This window comes from Sus scrofa, chromosome 2, assembly GCF_054392235.1.
Source record: "Sus scrofa isolate SSC_HxYL_T2T_F1_AM1 chromosome 2, Sscrofa_HxYL_maternal_Yorkshire_Landrace_v2.0, whole genome shotgun sequence".
In the NCBI taxonomy this organism is placed as follows: domain Eukaryota; kingdom Metazoa; phylum Chordata; class Mammalia; order Artiodactyla; family Suidae; genus Sus; species Sus scrofa.
Genome location: NC_139384.1, coordinates 29,748,844 through 29,767,306, shown reverse-complemented (window position 1 = coordinate 29,767,306; position 18,463 = coordinate 29,748,844). Strand labels below are relative to the sequence as shown.

Genomic DNA, 18,463 nt, shown 5'->3' with positions numbered 1-18,463 from the left:
ATATAGTCAAAAAATACAACTAATTTGGGAATACCCATCATGTCTCAGCAGAAATGAATCCAACTAGCATCCATGAGGATGGGGGTTCAATCCCTGGCCTCACTCAGTGGATTAAGGATCCAGCTCTATTGTGAGCTCTGGTGTAGGTTGCAGACGTGGCTTGGATCCCGCACTGCTGTGGCTGTGGCATAGGCTGGGAACTTGCATATGCCACGGGTATGGCCCTAAAAAAGCAAAACAAAAACAAAAACAATAACAATAACAACTAATTTAAAAGCAAGGAATGAAGAAAGAGAGGAAAAAAGAGGAAACAAACCAACAAACAAAAAATGGTAGTACCCAGGTCCAAATATATCAATAATTACATTAAATGTAAATGGTCTAAACACACCAATTAAAAACAGAGACTGTGAAAGTAGATAAAATACAATACTATGCTGTTTATCAGAAACTCACCTGGTGTATATATAAACCAGTTAAAATTAAATGTATGGAAAAATACACTAGGCAAACATGTTATCAAGAGGAAACTGGAGTGGCTACCATTACGATCAGATAAAGCAGACTTCAGAGCAAAGACAATTATTAGGGGCAAAGGGGGCATTACAATGCTAGCTTTTATATAAAGCATCAGAGAAGTTTCTAGCAGAATAGGGTGGGAGCCATTCAGAAAGGGCATCTTTTCCCCACTCAAGAGGCAACACTTCCAGTTCCCCGAGGGCCCAGGAGCAGAAGAGGCACTTGCTCTCCCTCCTGGGGCTTAAGGCACATTCAATTGTCTTCACTCTCTCCCAGTTCCCTTCCTGCCTCGATTAGCTTTTGAGGGAAAGCAACCTCACAGGTGACAGGAGTCAGTGACTTTGTTGGAAAAGCCACCCCCCATCCCCAAGCTTGCGGGAAATTCTTAGCTCAACATCTTACAGCATCAATGGGGCTCTACATCCGTACTGATAAAAATGGGGAGCAAAAACCTTCCTCACTTTTACTCCTTCTCCTCTCCCAGATAAATTTCTCCCAAGAGAAACTAGATACTAAACTAGAAACTAGAAAAAAATAAACCTTCAACAAGCAAATGATCCTGCCCAGGAGAAAGGGTTCTGGATTATGTTTTCTGCTTCTCTGACCTTGGCAGGGTCTGGTTTAAACAAGCCCCTGTGGCGTATTGTCTGGATAGGATGCACTCTGTCTGTTGTGTGGCCTTCCAGGCCCAGCTCCTCACAGTGGGTTTAACACCTCCAATCCTCAGGCTGCCTGCAAATGTGTCATCCAGTCCAGCGTGTGAAAATACAGAGATTATTGCCTGGGGTCGGGGGCAGGGGGCGCTCCACAGCTCTGGACAACCCTGATTCCACCCAATTCTAGAAATAAAGATTTGGTTTGTGCTCAGACTGGTCCTGCTGTCCTGGCTGTGGACAGGCTGGGTTGGCAGCTGAGAGTCAGAAGTCAGACAGATGGAAGTATCACGTGGGTCAGACAGGCTGGCAGGAGGCCCACCCAGTACTGTCCTTCTGGAAAGGCACTGGCCTCAGCCAGGAGGCAATCTTCTTTCTTCCCAGGCCTGCAGTTTCATGAGTGATGAAATCTGCTATCAGGGGAGAACTCATTTTTTTGACTGTGAGAAATCCTGCAGTGACAGTCTCCATCCACGGCGCTGGGGTGAGGGACGTGGGTACTGCAGCTGGAGAGAGCTGGGCGTGAGCCTGACTTTGCTGCTGCTCACTTGCTGTGTGACTTGGGGAAGGTCGCTTAAGCTCTCCAAGCCTGTTGCGTCTTCGGCAAACCTAGAACCTAGCATCTGTCCTCCTATCAGTGTTGTAAGGATTGAAAGAAATGAAGCATGCAAAATCCTGAGCACGGGGCCTGCCCAGAGTAACTGCTGAGTAAACAGGTCCTGTTATAATTGCAATAGGATCATTCATTCCTCCAGGGCACAAACCACTCCTTCTGTGTCCTTCATGGTGCCTACAAGATGCCGGCCACAGGGCAGCCCATCAAGGAGCCCTCTTTGGCTAAACACTCCCACTATCTGGATCTAGTTAGCTGTAGGTACTTCAAAAGGAACATTTAATAACACCCTTCCTTGTCTGGTTTAGTTCTGAAATGGAAAGCAAATTAGCCACCAAGCCATTCAGGATTCTGAAAACATGTGGTTTCTAATATTATCACACCTTCCATTTGCATCTGCAGCCGATTAAAAACAAGGCTCTGAGAGATGAACGTGTCTATAATACTTGACAACGCACAGCTCAGACCAAACGTTCCCACTAAAACTTGAAGCATGTCAAAGTGGCATCAAGTTGGAGACATACCGAAGAAGAGAAAGGGCGCTTCAATTCATCTGGCATGATTTAAGAGACCATTAAGGCAGAAAGAAGCCCAGTCGCCAGCTATTCAGAACTTAAATGGCTCTCTCCCTCAAACCTTTAATCTGAATGTTTAAGAGGTATTCCAAAGAAGTGCTTTTCTTCCAGAAAGGAAAGTTTACATTAGAACCAATATCCACTGAAGTCAGTGGATATAATAAATAATAATTACTCTAATAGCTGCCACAAAAAGATATTTGTAAGCTTCTCGTTCTCATTAATGGTCTGTTGAAACGCTCTTCAAATAAAAAAATGTACCATTCCCAGCCTAATGTGGCAGACATCTGTCTCTACAGATTCCACTTTTCCCTCTGTATCTCCCAGTCCACCCACCCCCACCCCAGGTCTCCCAGGGCCTCATCTCCACCGCATCCACTCTTCCCCTCTCCCACCCCCCAGAGACACCGATGGTTCTCAGACCAGAAGGACCCCAGGCCTCCTTCCCAGCATGGGAGCAGCATGTGGCCACTGGACTACAGTGATGAGTTCAACGCTGGGCCCGTGACTTAAGTCAGGCCAATCAGAGCACAGGGGGGACTCAAACGAAGGATGTGGGGTTGAGTTGTCAGAGAAGCTGACTTGACCCGTTTGCTATTCGGCTTTAAAGCTGAAGCTGCTGCAGGCTGTTTACGATCACAAAAGAAAAGCCGCTGGATCATGGAGGCAAACCCAGGAGCAGAATCCAGAGGAGCCGGCAAACAGGAGGAAACGGGGTCCTGAAGACAACACTGAACTCCTGAATCAACACCCCCCTGAGGCCAACCCTACCTTCAGAACTTTTAAAGTAAGCCAGTAAATGTCCTTTAGCTGTAATCGGTTTGAAATGTGTCTGCATCCTGCAGAGTCCTGATGTAGAAACTTTAAATAGAAGTGCATTTATAAGTGGCAACTTTATGGCTTCTTAACTTCAGTCTAATTACTTGGAACATGAGAATAATGCACTAGATTCCCAGAATTCCTTCCTAGCTGCCTGCCTTGAAGGAGGAGGATAAGGACTGGCCTTTTTTTTTTTTTTTTGCCATTTCTTGAGCTGCTCCCACGGCATATGGAGGTTCCCAGGCTAGGGGTCGAATCAGAGCTGTAGACACCGGCCTACGCCAGAGCCACAGCAACGCGGGATCCAAGCTGCACCTGCGACCTACACCACAGCTCACGGCAACGCCGGATCCTTAACCCACTGAGCAAGGCCAGGGATCGAACCTGCAACCTCATGGTTCCTAGTCAGATTCATTAACCACTGAGCCACACAATGGGAACTCCAAGGACTGGCCATTTCTGCCCAAGTGGCCACAGGCTTGGGAATACTGACAACCTTGCTTGGTAATACCATTCAGGTCAATAGGCCTTGGGTAATATAAAGCACTGGACCTTAGGACACACGCCTTCTGCTCCTGGCTGGGTATGTTTGGCCCTGGGACCTCAAACAAACCCTCAGTCTCTTCTGTAGGAGAATGAAGCCATCCACTTCTAACACAGGGAGGACACCGCAGAGCCATTTTCCAGGGTACCAGAGGTACTCAGCAGCATGGGCTTTGAGTCAGGAAGATTTGGATTCAAATCCCTAGTCCACCCTCAACTAACTAGATTTTTTTCTGGTAAGAGGCTTAATCTCTCTGAGCCACAGTTCGTCTGTAAAATGGAAAATAATCAGGATTATCAACTAGGGTTAAAGAGAAAATAAGATAAAGTCTGTGAAGTGTTCAGCCATGTACATGGTATAGAGTAAAGACTCAATAAATGTCAGCTATTAGAGCTGGGAGATCAAATGAAAAAGAATATGAAAATCCTTCGTAAAAACCCTAAGGCGTGGTACCCCTGTTAGGGATTATCATCGTCACCTCTCCTCACCCCTAAACCGGTCGGGGTTATCATGTCACAACGTGGGGGAAAGGCAATACACTCCATGAAATGAATTCAACTCCTCAAGTGCACCGATCCAGCAAAGCGGGAGAGAGAGCCGGCAGTGGGGGATGGGGGAACAAACCCACCCCCACCCCCTATAACTGTCACCTTGTCTACAGTGTAGCCCAGAAATATATCAGGGCAGTTCACGGAAACACGATCAATAGCGACCTGTTAAATGTTTCTCTGGAGGCCTGGAACGGATCCCACACTCTGAACGGTCTGGCCCGTTCTGAACTTTTCCAGAGCTCCATCTGCAAAAGTACAAGTAAGATCCCCTTCCTGATTTTTCAATTTCTTTTAACAACTTCATGGGCAGGATGAAAACGGGCTTCTTTATGAATGAGAAACTTCAGTTGCCGGACTTGGCAGCACGGGTTTCCAAGAAACCCCGCCGCGAGGTGGGCTGCCTTACAGCGGACCCCTCCTATTTTCCACTGGCACCTCCCATAAAATGAGTGAGGACTGGGTTTCAAATGGGCTGCTCGCAGGAAAGAGACCCCCGGGGTAAAACCAAAAAGAGGTTCCTTCCAGGTGGTGGAGAGAAAAGTCCCCCCAGACTGAAGGGACCCTGGGTCTTTTTCAGTCGGGGCGCTTTAAAGACACACACACACACAAAACAAGCCTAAGCAGGGCTCACCACGAGCATACAAAAGGGTCACTTCAAATAACCTACGGATTGCTTAATGTGGAAAAAATTAAAGCTTGAAAATCAGGTCCATAAAATGGAAGGAGTCTTGGAAAAACAACCGCAGTTGATTCTGCAGTACCCGTTCAGGAAAATAGATAGATTGTGCTCGGACTCTCTTTTCTAACTGCAGCCTGTATACCAGCCGTGTGTATTTTGGACTCTTTCCCATCCTGCCATGATTTCCTGTCTCAGTCTGGGTCCCATGGTAACTGGAGAAATTTGGCGTGCGGGCCCCCTTCGCAAGGACTGGCCACCCGGGGCCAAGTGGGTATCTTCTTCCACAACAGTCTCTCTTCTGGGTCTGTGCAGGGTTACTCTCTGCCTCACAAAATCTTACCAATAACATCTTCAGTTTATAAATGAATCTCCCCACCCAGCCTCTCTCCCCCACCTCACAGGAAAATGAAAATCTTTTGCAGAGTCAGAAGACCCGTGGATTCACAATCCCATGGCCCAGGCGAGAGGGGCTTACAAGGTTGCCCAGGGGTGGGGGGGTGGGGGAAACCCAACAGTGTCACCCTAAGCAGAAGAGTCAAACAATTTAGTAAAAATAGAATCTCATTTATGGAACAGACAGACGTTATCCTTACACATGCATTTCCTGAAGGTCCCAAGCATACACTGATGTGAGTCAAATGGTTTAAATGTCTGAGGGTTAACTTCCAATTATCTCAGATCTCAACCCAAATGGCACCACCACCTCCAGGACCGCGATAACTCAGTGCCCCCCATCGGGCTTAGGGAGCGTGGTCTTGCAAGGACAGCCCGGAACAGGATGTCTGACAAATGCCTGTTCGTGTTTGCCCCTTGCCCCCAGCTGGAAGCTTCACCCTGAAGGGCAGGGACCATAACTTTTCACCTGTATTGGGACCCAATGCTTGACATGACGTAGGTGTTCTGCAAATGTGTGTAGCATGTCCCGTGCAGACCATATGGTGAATAGAGAGAATCTGCCTGCACAGGCTCTTTGCCTCCTATGTCGTCACAGCCACCCACCCACTGCACAGTTCCACCTCCTCCTTCGTAAAGACCCGCCCCCAGGAAATGACGTGATCAGACACATTCAGGGGGAAGATCAGATGGAATCAGACATCATTAAACTATGACCCCACCACACACAATGGCTCCTCACCTCCCAGGCCAGGACACTTGTGCTTCCCTCCACCCCCTACCCTTGACCTAAGGAATTAAGTTATAATTCAAGAATTTCAGGCAATCACAGGGGAAGGTCATTTGAGGGTTTTGTTTTTTGAGGATGCACTGGAAGAGACGACTCCTGAAACCTCCTGAAACCAACTCCTGGCACTTGGGAAAGCCTAGCATCTGGGATCCCCCCAACCCACCCCACCCCACCCCACCCAGGAAGGCTGTTCAGTGCAGCCTCTCCAGCAATGCTGCTGTTGATCTGGCTAACAGAGCAAACAGACCCTCTTTGAAAAAGAGGCAGAAGCAGCCGGACTCCGCTTTCCTGCCCATTTCCTTTGCCTTATTAAGTGAGAAGAACTGGTTTCAGTTCGCAACCCTAAAAGCCACAGAGGGAAGGACCTCAGAAGTATGTTTGTGGAGGTCCCAGGGTGTGGATGGGCACAGAGCATCACTCACAGCCTCGAAGCAAGTGCCCAGGGCGAGAACCTGCGCCCCTGGGGGAGGAGCAGGCGATGACGGAGTCAGCCACCGCAATAACCCATCATCAACAGCCCTGCCTATTAACTGTTTTACGAACATTTCACTAATGGCTTTACACATGTTGCCTCATTGATTCTCTAAATTTAAAGCTAAAATAGCACAAGCACTACAATTTCGGAGTTCCCTTTGTGGCACAGCAGAAATGAATCCGACTAGTATCCACGAGGATATGTGTTCAATGCCTGGCCTTGCTTGGTGGGTTAAGGATCTGGCATTGCCATGAGCTGTGCTGTAGGTCACAGACGCAGCTCGGAACTGGTGTTGCTATCTATGGCTGTGGTGTAGGCCGGCAGCTGTAGCTCCGACTTGACCCCTAGCCTAGGAACTCCCATATGGCCCTAAAAAGCAAAAACAAAACAAAAACAAAAACGAACCAACCAAACAAAAAAACCTCCCCCCAAAAAAAACAATTCACTTAAACCCAAGTGTTATGTCTGGGTAAGATTTCATCAAATTGTACCCTTCAGATTCTGCCTTTCATGCTCCTCAATTTAAAATTAGGGGGCAAGAGTTCCCTTCATGGCTCAGCTGTTAACGAACCCAACTAGGATCCATGAGGATGCAGGTTTGATCCCTGGCCTCGCTCAGTGGGTTAAGGATCCTGAGCTGTGGTATAGGTCGCAGACAACAATGCTCAGATCTGGCATTGCTGTGGCTGTGGCATAGGCCAGCAGTTGTGGTTCTGATTCAACCCCTGGCCTGGGAACTTCCATATGCCATGGGTGTGGCCCTAAAAACACAATAATAATAATAATAAATAAAATAAAATTGGGGGGAGTTCCCTGGTGGTCTAATGGTTAGGATTCAGTGCTTTCACTGCTACAGCCCAGGTTCAATCCCTGGCCTGGGAGCTGAGATCCCACATCAAGCTGCTGCATACCATGGCAAAAAAAAGAAAATTAGCAAAACAATATGATACCTCTTCCTCAAATCACACTAGATCTCCTTACCTCCAAAATCTAAGCTCTTACCTCTTCTACTTTGTCAGATTCAGAGGAGAGAGGCAAGACACGAGGATCATTCATTTATGCCCAGAGGCCTGGACCTTTTCTTTAGGGAAGGAGCCACAAGTTAAAAAAAAAAAAAAAGTCACAAGCAAAGGTCATGATGCTCGGTGGTGGCACTGGAAGCAGAGAGGCCTCAGATCATACCAAGGCAAACACCATCAGATCCAACCCAAACATTGCCTTCCCTCGGAAAGAAAACCTCCTGGCCAACACCAGTGCTCCTCAAGCGATTCCAGTGAAAGCCTTTATATCTGGCAGGCCAAGGGCAGAACAACCCTGTCTTTGTCCAGCTGCTTTAGACACACACAGGAGCTCATGCCCAGGACCTGCCCCAAACCTAAGAAACAAGGCAGCTTAAACATCCCCAGTGTTCCATGTTCCCATGTGGAAGCCACTGTGGCTGGAGGTGGAAAAGTGTGGTTCTCAAGGCAATTTGCACAGATGATAGGCAATCTCAGATGCTATTAATGGTGGCCTGTGGCCTGGTCCAGGTGGTTCACGGCATCACAATAATAGTTACCACCTAATTTTTTTAGCCTCAGGTGCACAAACGGGGTGTATCATCACCCTTGCTTCATGACCCCTCTTAGTTATCATAATGTGAACTCACCTCCGAAACAAAAGCTGGAGCCTTGACAACCATCTCCCTCCCCCAGTTCAAGCCTTTTCCTCTCCCCACCCAAGCATCATCCCATCATCTCTGTTCACCATCCCTCACTTGCTCCTGTCTACAGTATTTGGTGTGGGAGTGATGAACTCCTTCATTACACTTAAAAAATTTCACTTTGGGAGTTCCTGTCGTAACGCAGTGGTTAACGAATCCGACTAGGAACCAGGCGGTTGCGGGTTTGATCCCTGTGGCCTTGCTCAGTGGGTTAAGGATCCGGCGTTGCCATGAGCTGTGGCGTAGGTCACAGACGAGGCTCAGATCCTGAGTTGCTGTGGCTCTGGTGTAGGCCGGCGGCTACAGCTCCGATTAGACCCCTAGCCTGGGAACCTCCATATGCCGTGGGAGTGGCCCTAGGAAAGGCAAAAAGACAAAACAAAAAACAAACAAACAAAAAATTTAACTTTGTAAAACTTGGACCATGCTTGATGGTTTTTGTTTTTTTGCTTTTTAGGCCTGCACCCACAGCATATGGAAGTTCCCCGGCTATGGGTCAAATTGGAGCTGCAGCTGCCAGCCTACACCACAGCCACAGCAATGCAGGATCCGAGCCTCGTCTGTGACCTACACCCCATCTCATGGCAATGCCAGAATCCCGACCCAGTGAGCAAGGCCTCATCCTCATGGATACTAGTCGGATTCGTTTCCACCACATCACATAGGGAACTCCCTCTGTGTAATCTTTTGAGACTGATTTATCTTTTTTGATTACATTGCCAAGGTTCATTCACTTCCTATTTTCCCTCCTATTCTTGCTTTGCCAGTGGAGCCCACTCACCTTGTCAGCAGCTTTGCTTACATTTTTGCATTTCACCTTTATAACAGTAACTATAGTTATCCCTACTTTATAGATTAAAAACAAAAACAAGGAGAGAGGCTTCACACTTAAAAAAAGAAAAATCAGTTTGGCTGGGATTAAACCCAGATTTGTCTCCAAAGCCCTTGCTGCTTCCACTATAATAGTCAGGATGTGCTCACATACAAACGGACGCCCCATCATCCTACACAAAGGATCCCCAAGGACCTCTCACTCCAAACAGTCATAACATGCTGGACACTTACATGTCTGGCAGTTTCAGGCAATTTTTTTTTTTTTCCTTTTAGGGATGCACCTGCAATACATGGAAGTTCCCAGGTTAGGGGGTGAATTGGAGCTGCAGCCAACAGCCTACACCACAGCAATGCAGAATCCGAGCTGCGTCTGTGACCTATACCACAGCTTGTGGCAATGATGAATCCTTAACCCACTAAGGAAGGCCAGGGATTGCACCCACATCCTCATGGATACTGGTTAGATACTTAACTCACTGAGCCACAATGGACATTCCTGTTTCAGGCTATTTATTTATTTTGCTTTTTAGGGCTGTGGGAGTTCCCAGGCTTGGGGATGAATCAGCGCTACAGCTGCCGGCCTACACCACAGCCCCAGCAGCCCAGGATCCGAGTTGCGTCTGTGACCTACACCACAGCTCATGGCAACGCCAGATCTCCAACCCACAAAGCGAGGCCAGGGACTGAACCTGCATCCTTATGGATGCTAATCAGCTTCGTTTCTGCTGCGCCACAATGGGAACTCCCTGTTTCAGGCATTTTAGAAGGTATAATTCCTTTAATCCCTGCAACTATCATTTGAGGTAGGAGGTATTGTCTCCATTTTACAGACAGATTAACTGAGGCACAGAGATGTGAAGCCATTTGTCAAGGAAGGAATAGATCCAGGATGTGAACCCAGGCAGTCCAGCTGCACATCCAAACCCTCAATCGCAGAGCTGTGTGCCTCTCAGTCTCCAGAAAGGGACAACCACCTGAGTCCAAGAGACTAAGACAGATGCTCGCAAAGATGAGGCCTGTGCTGAGTCTGCCTCTGGGTAGCAACTATGGCACCCCCAGAACCTGACTGATTTATGGATTGAGAAAGGTCCTGACCCTAAGCCTCCATCCCAGGAGAAGAGCTGCAGGTGGGGCCCGAGAAGGGAAGGAGGAAGATGGTGAGGGGGAGGAAGACCTGACCAAAATACAGCCATCCCCACAGCGCCCAGGCCTAGGGAGGGAAATGACCAGGTCATGAAAACCAGGGCTGCAAAGGGCCAAAGGACAATGCCTTGAAGGAAGAGGGCACAGAGGATCCTTCTGGAAAAACTCTGACATTCTACTTGCAAGACTCCTATTTGATCTGCTCCCCATACCCGAAGGATTGTGATTAAAACCCTAGGCAGCTTCCAGAAATGTAAGCCATAGGCTTTGAAGTATTATAGCACATCCCACTTCTGTTACCTGCTACATGTGACCTTGGGCAATTCATTTGAACTGTCTCCAGGCCTCAGTTTCCTTATCTGCAAAGTGGGAATAAATAATAGCACCTACTCCTCAGAGGCTGTCATGGGCATTTCATGAGATAATTGGTGCATCTGGAGTCTTGTCCCATGTCATAGTTGGCATCCAAGAAATATCGGTCCATGGTCTTACCGCCACCACTCCATAGTTTGGTGGAGAGGATTAAACAAGACAGTCTGACAAAGGTTGGGTACCATTATCTTTTTCAAGGCAAGAGGCTTCCCCACCCCCTCCTGCACAGTGACCCTAAGTCTGCATTCCACTGGGCACAGAGCAGTCTCATCCGCCACCACTAAGAGGGTCTTTGCCCAGTGCTCACCCTCAGCAGAGCCCCGAAAGCAGACCCCAAGTCCAGGTGATAGAGGATGGGATTCACAGATCTGAACCACCTGAGGAGCAGGTTCAAAACGCAGATGTTCCGGCCCCACTTTCAGAGGCTTTTACATGGTATCATCCAAGGTGGGTTCCCAAATATGAATTTTGTTTGTTTCAGCCACAAGCCAGGCGTGGCAACAACTGATCCAAGGGTTTCCTGTATTTTAGGAAGGAGGGGGAGAGTGTGGGCTTGTGCTGCACATACGCACGTGTACACACATACCTCACCAGCTTCTTCTGAGGTTTCGGGGGCTCCACTGATAATAGAGAAGACCGCAGCGCAGATAACTAACAAAGCAACTGTTTGCCAAGAGGAGTCAAGTTACCCATTAACCATGGTGATCAGTCAGTGCCAGGCAAGCCACACAAAGGACAAGGCTTTGGACAGCCTGGGAGGGCCCACGTTACGCAAATGTCAACACGATGATGTCACATCCTAGCCTCTGTCCTTTTCTTGGAAGCTTCTCGTTGAAAGCAGTGCCTCCTCAGCAGAACCACGAAGAGAAGGAAAGCAGGGACGTCACCACTGCTCCGTGGCATTTGGATTCCCCTAATTTAAACTCAGCTCTTGTAATGATTGTGATGAAAAGCACTCGATTTCCTACATATGGTTCCAAGCCATTTGGATTTCATTATAAACAGCAGATTTAGCACATTCTGGATGTGGGTAAATGAGTGGCAATTGCATAAGTAACTGGGCATTTCACGCCACAAATTTATCCCATAGAAATGATTGGCTCTGCCTGATTACACTGTTTGACTGGTGGTACTGGTTACACAGCCCAAACCAGCAGGAAGGAAGCAGGCTGGTGGTTACCAGGTGAGGTACTGAAATGACAACTGCACTGTCATGCCTTTCACCCCTGCCATCCAAAAGAAAGAAACAGAAGGGAAAGAAGAAGGAGGAGGAAAACAAAACAAAACAAAACAAAACCATGTGGAGGCCCATGACATACAAATTCAACTTAGACATTCACTTAAAGAGCTAACACTCTCTACACCACTTCTAGACTAGACAGTTGATACATCCTGAAGTAACAAATGCAAACACCACCTGAAAGTGAAAGCACACCAAATGCCATTGCCTGGAAGCCACAATGATGAGGATGGCAGTGGCCACACATGCCTGGTGGTTGCCATGTGCCAGATACAGGCTAAGTGCTTTATTTTGCACTTAATGCTCACAGCCACCATGCTGGGTAATCTCTAGTATTGTCCTCACTTTGTAGATGGGGAAATTGAGGCAGAGAAAGGTTAAATCACAAGCTGTAGGATCTGGGCAAGTGAGCAGTGCAGACAGGGTTTGAACCCAGCCCCAAGTGTGAGCCAACATCCTCCCCAACCCCTCTACCCATCAGAGGGGCCTCTCTTGGTCCTACTCTTCGCAAAAGTTACTCCTTTCAAAGCCACCCTCTGCCAGGATCCCACTGAGGGTTCTCTTAGGCGCAATCCTCACAGCAAAGGATGGTAAAAGGACCACGGGGCATGGGAAGCACTAAAGATCTTAACCTCTTGGGTAAACTTCCAAGGAGCCACAGCTTCTGGCAGGAGATCTCCTGGTCACCTCTCCAAGGGGACATGGATGGGCTGACTTGAGGCAAACCACCACTGAAAAGAGCTCACCTCAAATGGTGGAAGGAACAGGCAGTTCCTGAGTGAAAATGAGCTTAGAAGAGCTTCTACTCAAACAAACAAAACAAATTTAAAAACGTCCTCTGATTTACAAGGGGACATCCAACCAGCCCAGGAGCGAAGTAGAGCCTTAGAGGACAAAAGCAGAACTCAAGTTCAAGTCCTACTACTTGGTGGTAGATGTAGCAGATACAGTAGCAATAACATCCTGGAAGCCTGTTTTGTCTTCAAAATGGCAACAACATCTCCGTCCCTTACTGTGTTGCTCAAAAGAGAAAAAACGATGAAAAACTTTGTAACATGTGCTGGAGTTCCCGTTGTGGCTCAGTGGTGAAGGAACCCAACTCGCATCCATGAGGATGCAGGTTTGATCCCTGGCCTCGCTCAGTGGGTTAAGGACCTAGTGTTGCCATGAGCTGTGGTGTAGGTTGCAGACGTAGCTCTCCCGTGTTGCTGTGGCTCTGGTGTAGGCTGGTGGCTACAGCTCTGATTTGACCCCTTACCTGGGAACCTCCATAAGCCACCAGTGCAGCCCTGAAAGACCAAAAGACAAAACAAACAAAAAACTTTGTGACACATGTAAGTTCTTACTATGTGGTAAGCATTCTGCTGAATGTCGTATTCATACTTGGTCATTTCATACTGGGTCATTTAACCCTTCCAAAATCCCTAGGAGGTATTTTAAAATCACCATTTCACTGATAAGGGACAACTTCAGAGAGTAGCTTTGCTCTCGGCCCTCCAGCTTGGAAATCATAAAACCTGACCTTGTGTCAAGGGTCCAGAGGTTACAACCACACAGATCGATGGCCTCAATCTCTATGTCCATGAATCTTCTTGTGTCTGCACACAGAGGGCTTTAGAGAGGCTGGAGAAGGGTTACAATTTTGAGACCTGTGAAAATCCGGAAAGCTGGCCCCAAGTGACCAAATGGTGACCCACTCTAATGGCCACATGTCCCACAGAAGTGTCTGTGGTGATGGAGATGTTTCATATCTGCCTTGTCCAATCTGATACCTGCCAGCCTCCCGTAATAAATGAGCACTAGAAATGGCACATGTGTGATGGAGGAATTGATGTTTTAACCTTACGGAATTTTATTACATTTCAATAGCCTCACAAGGCCAGCGGCTGCTGCGCTGAATAGGGCAGGTCCTCTCACTCACAATATGTCAGGTCTCCTGGCTCCACACCAGGAAGCTGTAGGAAAATGCACACTTCTCTGAAGGAATCAAATAAATTCTTCCCACCCCAGAGCAAACATCATTGCTATGATTTTGGAACCTTTGCAGCTGGAAGAGAGAAACGACAGACTCCAAAGCAAATGGCCTCACCTCATTTTCTTCGTTCCTTTTAAAAGAACACAATGAAATGTGTAAGGAGCCCCCAGTTAAATTACTTCGGAAAGGTTGTCACTTTTTCTGGTGACAAACTCTTCTGGCTTACGATGACACAAGGGCTGAAATACGGTGGAAAGGACAAGCCAGAGGGTAAACAAGAAGAGGCCCAGCACTCTCTAAGGTCTCATAAATCAGGAGGAAGTAGACTCAAGAAACTAACAGCTTCCAAACGCTCTTCCTCTGGAACTATTTTAAGCAACCCACACAATCTCTCAGAGGCTGTTTCATTCATACCAACAGAAGAGAAGCAACGTGCTCCACAGACTATAGCTTTAAACATTCAGAGAAACAAATACCTACACCACAGCCCTCAGGCTGGTCAGGTTGGCCACCCCTCCGAGCGATGTTACGATTTAAGGCACCTGAGCTCAGTTGCTCAGAAGCAGCAAGGGGTACTTCTCCTCCCTCCCTCTGGAACCAACCCGTTCATTTCTTCGCTCAGGAAATCACTGCACGTGCTCTATCCTCACCCAGGCCACTGCCTAGGGCAGGAGGAGGGGAGGACAGAGGCAGCAGGGCAAATGAGAACTTGGGAGCCCTACCCATCTTGGTTTGAATCCTGCTGTGTGTCATTTACTAGCTGTGCAACCTTGGCGTCTCTGAGCCTCTGACTCTTCAGATGGAAAATGAAATGAGGAGGCATACGTACCTCATTGGCAATTATAGAAATTACCTGATATTATACTCGTGAGGCACATGGTTTAGGGTGGGAACTTTGTAAAGTCTCAACACAGGGTAGGTATGTGCTGGGGCTCAGGGCTGAGGATGGAGCCTCCTGGCTTCTCTGGGCGGGGAGGGACCAGGGTGTGGTTGCGAGTGGGAGAATCAGCCGTGAGGCTGCCTGGGTTTGATGAGAGTCTCCACCACTCACTAGCTGTATGACCTTGGGCAAGCGACTGAACCTCTCTGTGCCTCAGTTTCCTCCTGGAATTAATAGTACCCACTTCCTTTAGCAGCGGGATAAGTAGCATTATGATATGGTACTACTGCCATTCTTGAGATCTAACTTTGCCCTTTTTGTGCAGACCTAACAGGTCAAGCTTCTCTTGGTTTTCTTTGATGACTCCTCCTGAGAAGCAAGCTGAGCAAGCCGCTCAGCTGTGAAGTGGAGGAAAGTCGCCATCCTGTGTGGGGCAGCCGTGAGCCCTCTAGGACGATGATTCTTTCACCATGAGTACCGGCTAGTGTCTGAGTGCTCACTGAGCGCTAGACTCTCCCAAAAACTCTACCCACATGGTCTGGGCCCTACTCCAGAACATTTATATCAGAATTCCTGGAGGTGGGGGACCTTAGAGCACATATATATTTTTTAAGCTCTCCAGGTGATGCTAATGCGAATCCAGGGTTAAGAGCCACGGAAACAACTCTGAGAAACCACGGTATACCCATTAAACAGAAGAGGAACACTGAGGTTCAGAGACTAGTCTGGCAGGGGTGACTCTCATATTCCATCTCTCAGCCACCTGTGTTACCTGAGGAGCAGAGGCCAAACCATCTCACAGGCACCCGGATCCTCCCTAAGCCTTTCTGAGACTCGTCCAAGCCCCTGTATCCTCTCAAAGCACCCAAGACCATTCTCTTTCTGGCTATATTTCCGGCCAGCCTTGACCTCCAGGAATCCAAAGCTGCCTGGAAATGGAGTCTCACTTTCTCAGAACTGAAGGACACATGCCCAGGGTCACAGCCAGCCACTGAACAACTAGACCTAATTAAACAGTCCCCACGCTAATGATGGGAAGCAAAGGATTCGATGATCTTCGTTCAAGGCTGCTGGCTGCTTATGAGGAAGCGAGAAAGCCGAATTCGGGGGGCTCTCACAGCCAGCAACCAAAGAATTATGACTGAAAATGAAATTTCCATGGCCTGAGCCCCTATCGCCGCACTACTGTGCTGTGCCTGCCCTCAGGGAAGGCAGAGGAGGGCAATGTTTCTGTCCCTCCTATGACTAAGGACATTCAGGGAGGCCACCTCCTGCTTGATATCTCTGTATAATAAGTTTGAGACAAGCAACTGAAACCGCACTCAGATCTTTGGCTCAGCCCTGAGTCTTCCACACATAGCTGTTCCCATCTCAATCCACAGCCACTCCCGCCTTTCAGGTGCTCAGACCACAAGCCTTTGGTTCCTAATTTTTTTTTTTTTTTTTTTTTTTTTTTTTTTTGCTTTTTAGGGCCGCACTAGCGGCATGTGGAGGTTCCCAGGCTAGGGGTCTAATCGGAGCTGTAGACGCTGGCCTACACCAGAGCCACAGCAACACGGGATCTGAGCCGCGTCTTTGACCTACACCACAGCTCATGGCAACGCCGGATCCTTAACCCACTGAGCAAGGCCAAGGATCAAACCCACAACCTCATGGTTCCTAGTCGGATTCGTTTCCACTCCGCCATAATGGGAACTCCCCATTGTTGACTCTTATTTCAAATATATTCATCACCTCCTCCACTGACACCTGGTCCAAGCCACCACCATCCTCTCACCTGGATTATGGCAACAGCCTCCTGAGAGGCCATGTCATTTCCATGCTTGATGTTACAGTCTGTTTCCAACACCGCAGAGAGGGAGATTTTGTTAAAATGCAAATCCTGTCATGCCTGGGCCTGGGCCCTCCCAGGATTCCCAGCAGATGCAGAATTGAAAGCCACGGTGCCACACAGTGACCTACGAAGCACTATTTGACTAACCACCTCTCCCTTCCCGCTCCATTCAAATCTCCTACCCTGCGCCCTGCTCTCCCACACTCACCCCACCGGCCTCCCTGGCTGCTCCCTCTGCACGGAGCCGCCTTCCCGGCCTGGCTGGCCTCTTTGTGACTCCCCCAGCAGGCCTTAACTCTTCCTCGTGATCCACTGGGCCTGCACCCCCTCCTCCTCCATGTCTCTTTCTTGGCCTCTCCTTGGATCCTAATTCCCAGAACTCCCGGCATATACACACACACCACAACCACCTTCTGTCTGCTCGAAGACCAACGTGGTAGAAGACACAGCCGCCTCTCCCAGGATACTTTATAAGCATCCGCTGGACAGGTGGTGGGGGGGGTCACCATGATGACTTTTAAGAGGCGGCTCTACCCTGGAGGTCCTCTCACCTGCTACTGAATTGGGTCCCGGCACAGTTCTGGCCTGCCCGGCTCATCCCGGGGCGATTGCATCCAGAAGAACAGCTGCAAGCAACGTGCTTCCAAATGCTGTCCCCATGCACAGCCTGGCTTACCCAGCTGCTGAGGGGAGTTAAAGAAGCCGCACCAGGCCTCTGGTGTTCACGGAAGCCCCTCTTTTTCTGGCCGTGGGCTCTGCCTTCTCCAGCACATTTTAGTGATCTGCAGCATGGGGATGGGCAGAGGGGCGGGGAGAAGGGTCAAGCCACCCGCTCCCCCAGCCTCCCGTGGTGACCCTCCTGAGCCCCACGCTATCCCTGTGACTCAAGTAAATTGGGGTCCACCACCCGTACCCCTGGGAGGGCTGAGCTCCCCATGGGGCCCTGGAATTCCTGGCAGCCTGACATTGTCACTGACTCTCTCTCTCACTTTCCCTGCCTTTGAAGAACCGGCCCTGCCAACTGCAACAAACAGCATTTAAAAATATCTTGCTGGATTATACTGCCCTGCCTTCTGAATTCCTCACAGTGCTTGTCTCTGTCCCACGGAGTAGAGAGAAGGGTGTATGTAGCATATTTCATTTTTTTTTTCCCTAGCTGCTCCCTTGCTATAAATATCCGAGGCTGGGTAGGCGGGCTGCAGACGCCGGCGGCATGAAGTCACCTCGGGGCCGGCCTCACCACCGTGCGGCCTGCCAGGGCCTGGACGCGGCCGCTGAGAGAGGCAGTGGTTAAGGCGGCCAAGAGGAGGCAGAGGTCATCCTTCTGAGGAGAGAGCATGAGGGGGACAAAAACTCTAGGTAGACAAATCATAGTCAACCCCCCTATAAAAAGGATGGCTTTCAGTCCTGCTACCTGGCCAGGTCTTCTGAGAACACGGCCAGCCCCCTCCCCGGCTCCCCCTTTCCCAAGGATGCTAATTACACGGCTCGACCTTAGGAAAGGGATTTCGCAGCATCCATGTGGGGTCCAGAAACATCGGAGACAGAGGGGCCCTTGGAGAGCCGAGAACAGGCTCTTCACACTACAGATAAAGTCATCAAGAGCCAAGAAGACGGAGTGATTCATGCCAGGTCATGGAGAGGCCAAGCTCCAACCCAGGATTTTCTGGATCCAAATCCCTTGCTCTCAGAACTAAACTGGCCCAGACGATCGGGCTCACACCCTTGCTTGATCTGTGACGCTCGCCTTGTGTGTACGAAGAGTTCTCCTCACAGCAAATATTTGATTTTCATATCTTAAAAAGGTACAGACGAAAACACATTTGAAAATGTTCAAATTTGGCCTCAGTTGTAGGGCTGATTTTCAGGCAC

At 48.9% G+C, this 18,463-nt stretch overlaps 1 protein-coding gene across 6 annotated transcripts in view; it reads right to left on the bottom strand.

The window, feature by feature from the left end:
* Positions 1 to 18,463, bottom strand: part of ABTB2 (ankyrin repeat and BTB domain containing 2) — a 202,564-nt gene that overhangs the window by 173,662 nt on the left and 10,439 nt on the right. The window contains exon 1 of one of the 6 annotated variants that reach the window (XM_085011495.1): positions 17,143 to 17,593. The exons of the other annotated variants lie outside the window; for them this stretch is intronic. The gene's annotated coding sequence lies outside the window, so the exon portion shown is untranslated. Of the gene's footprint in view, positions 1 to 17,142; positions 17,594 to 18,463 lie in introns of those variants that run through there. 6 annotated transcript variants of the gene reach the window in all.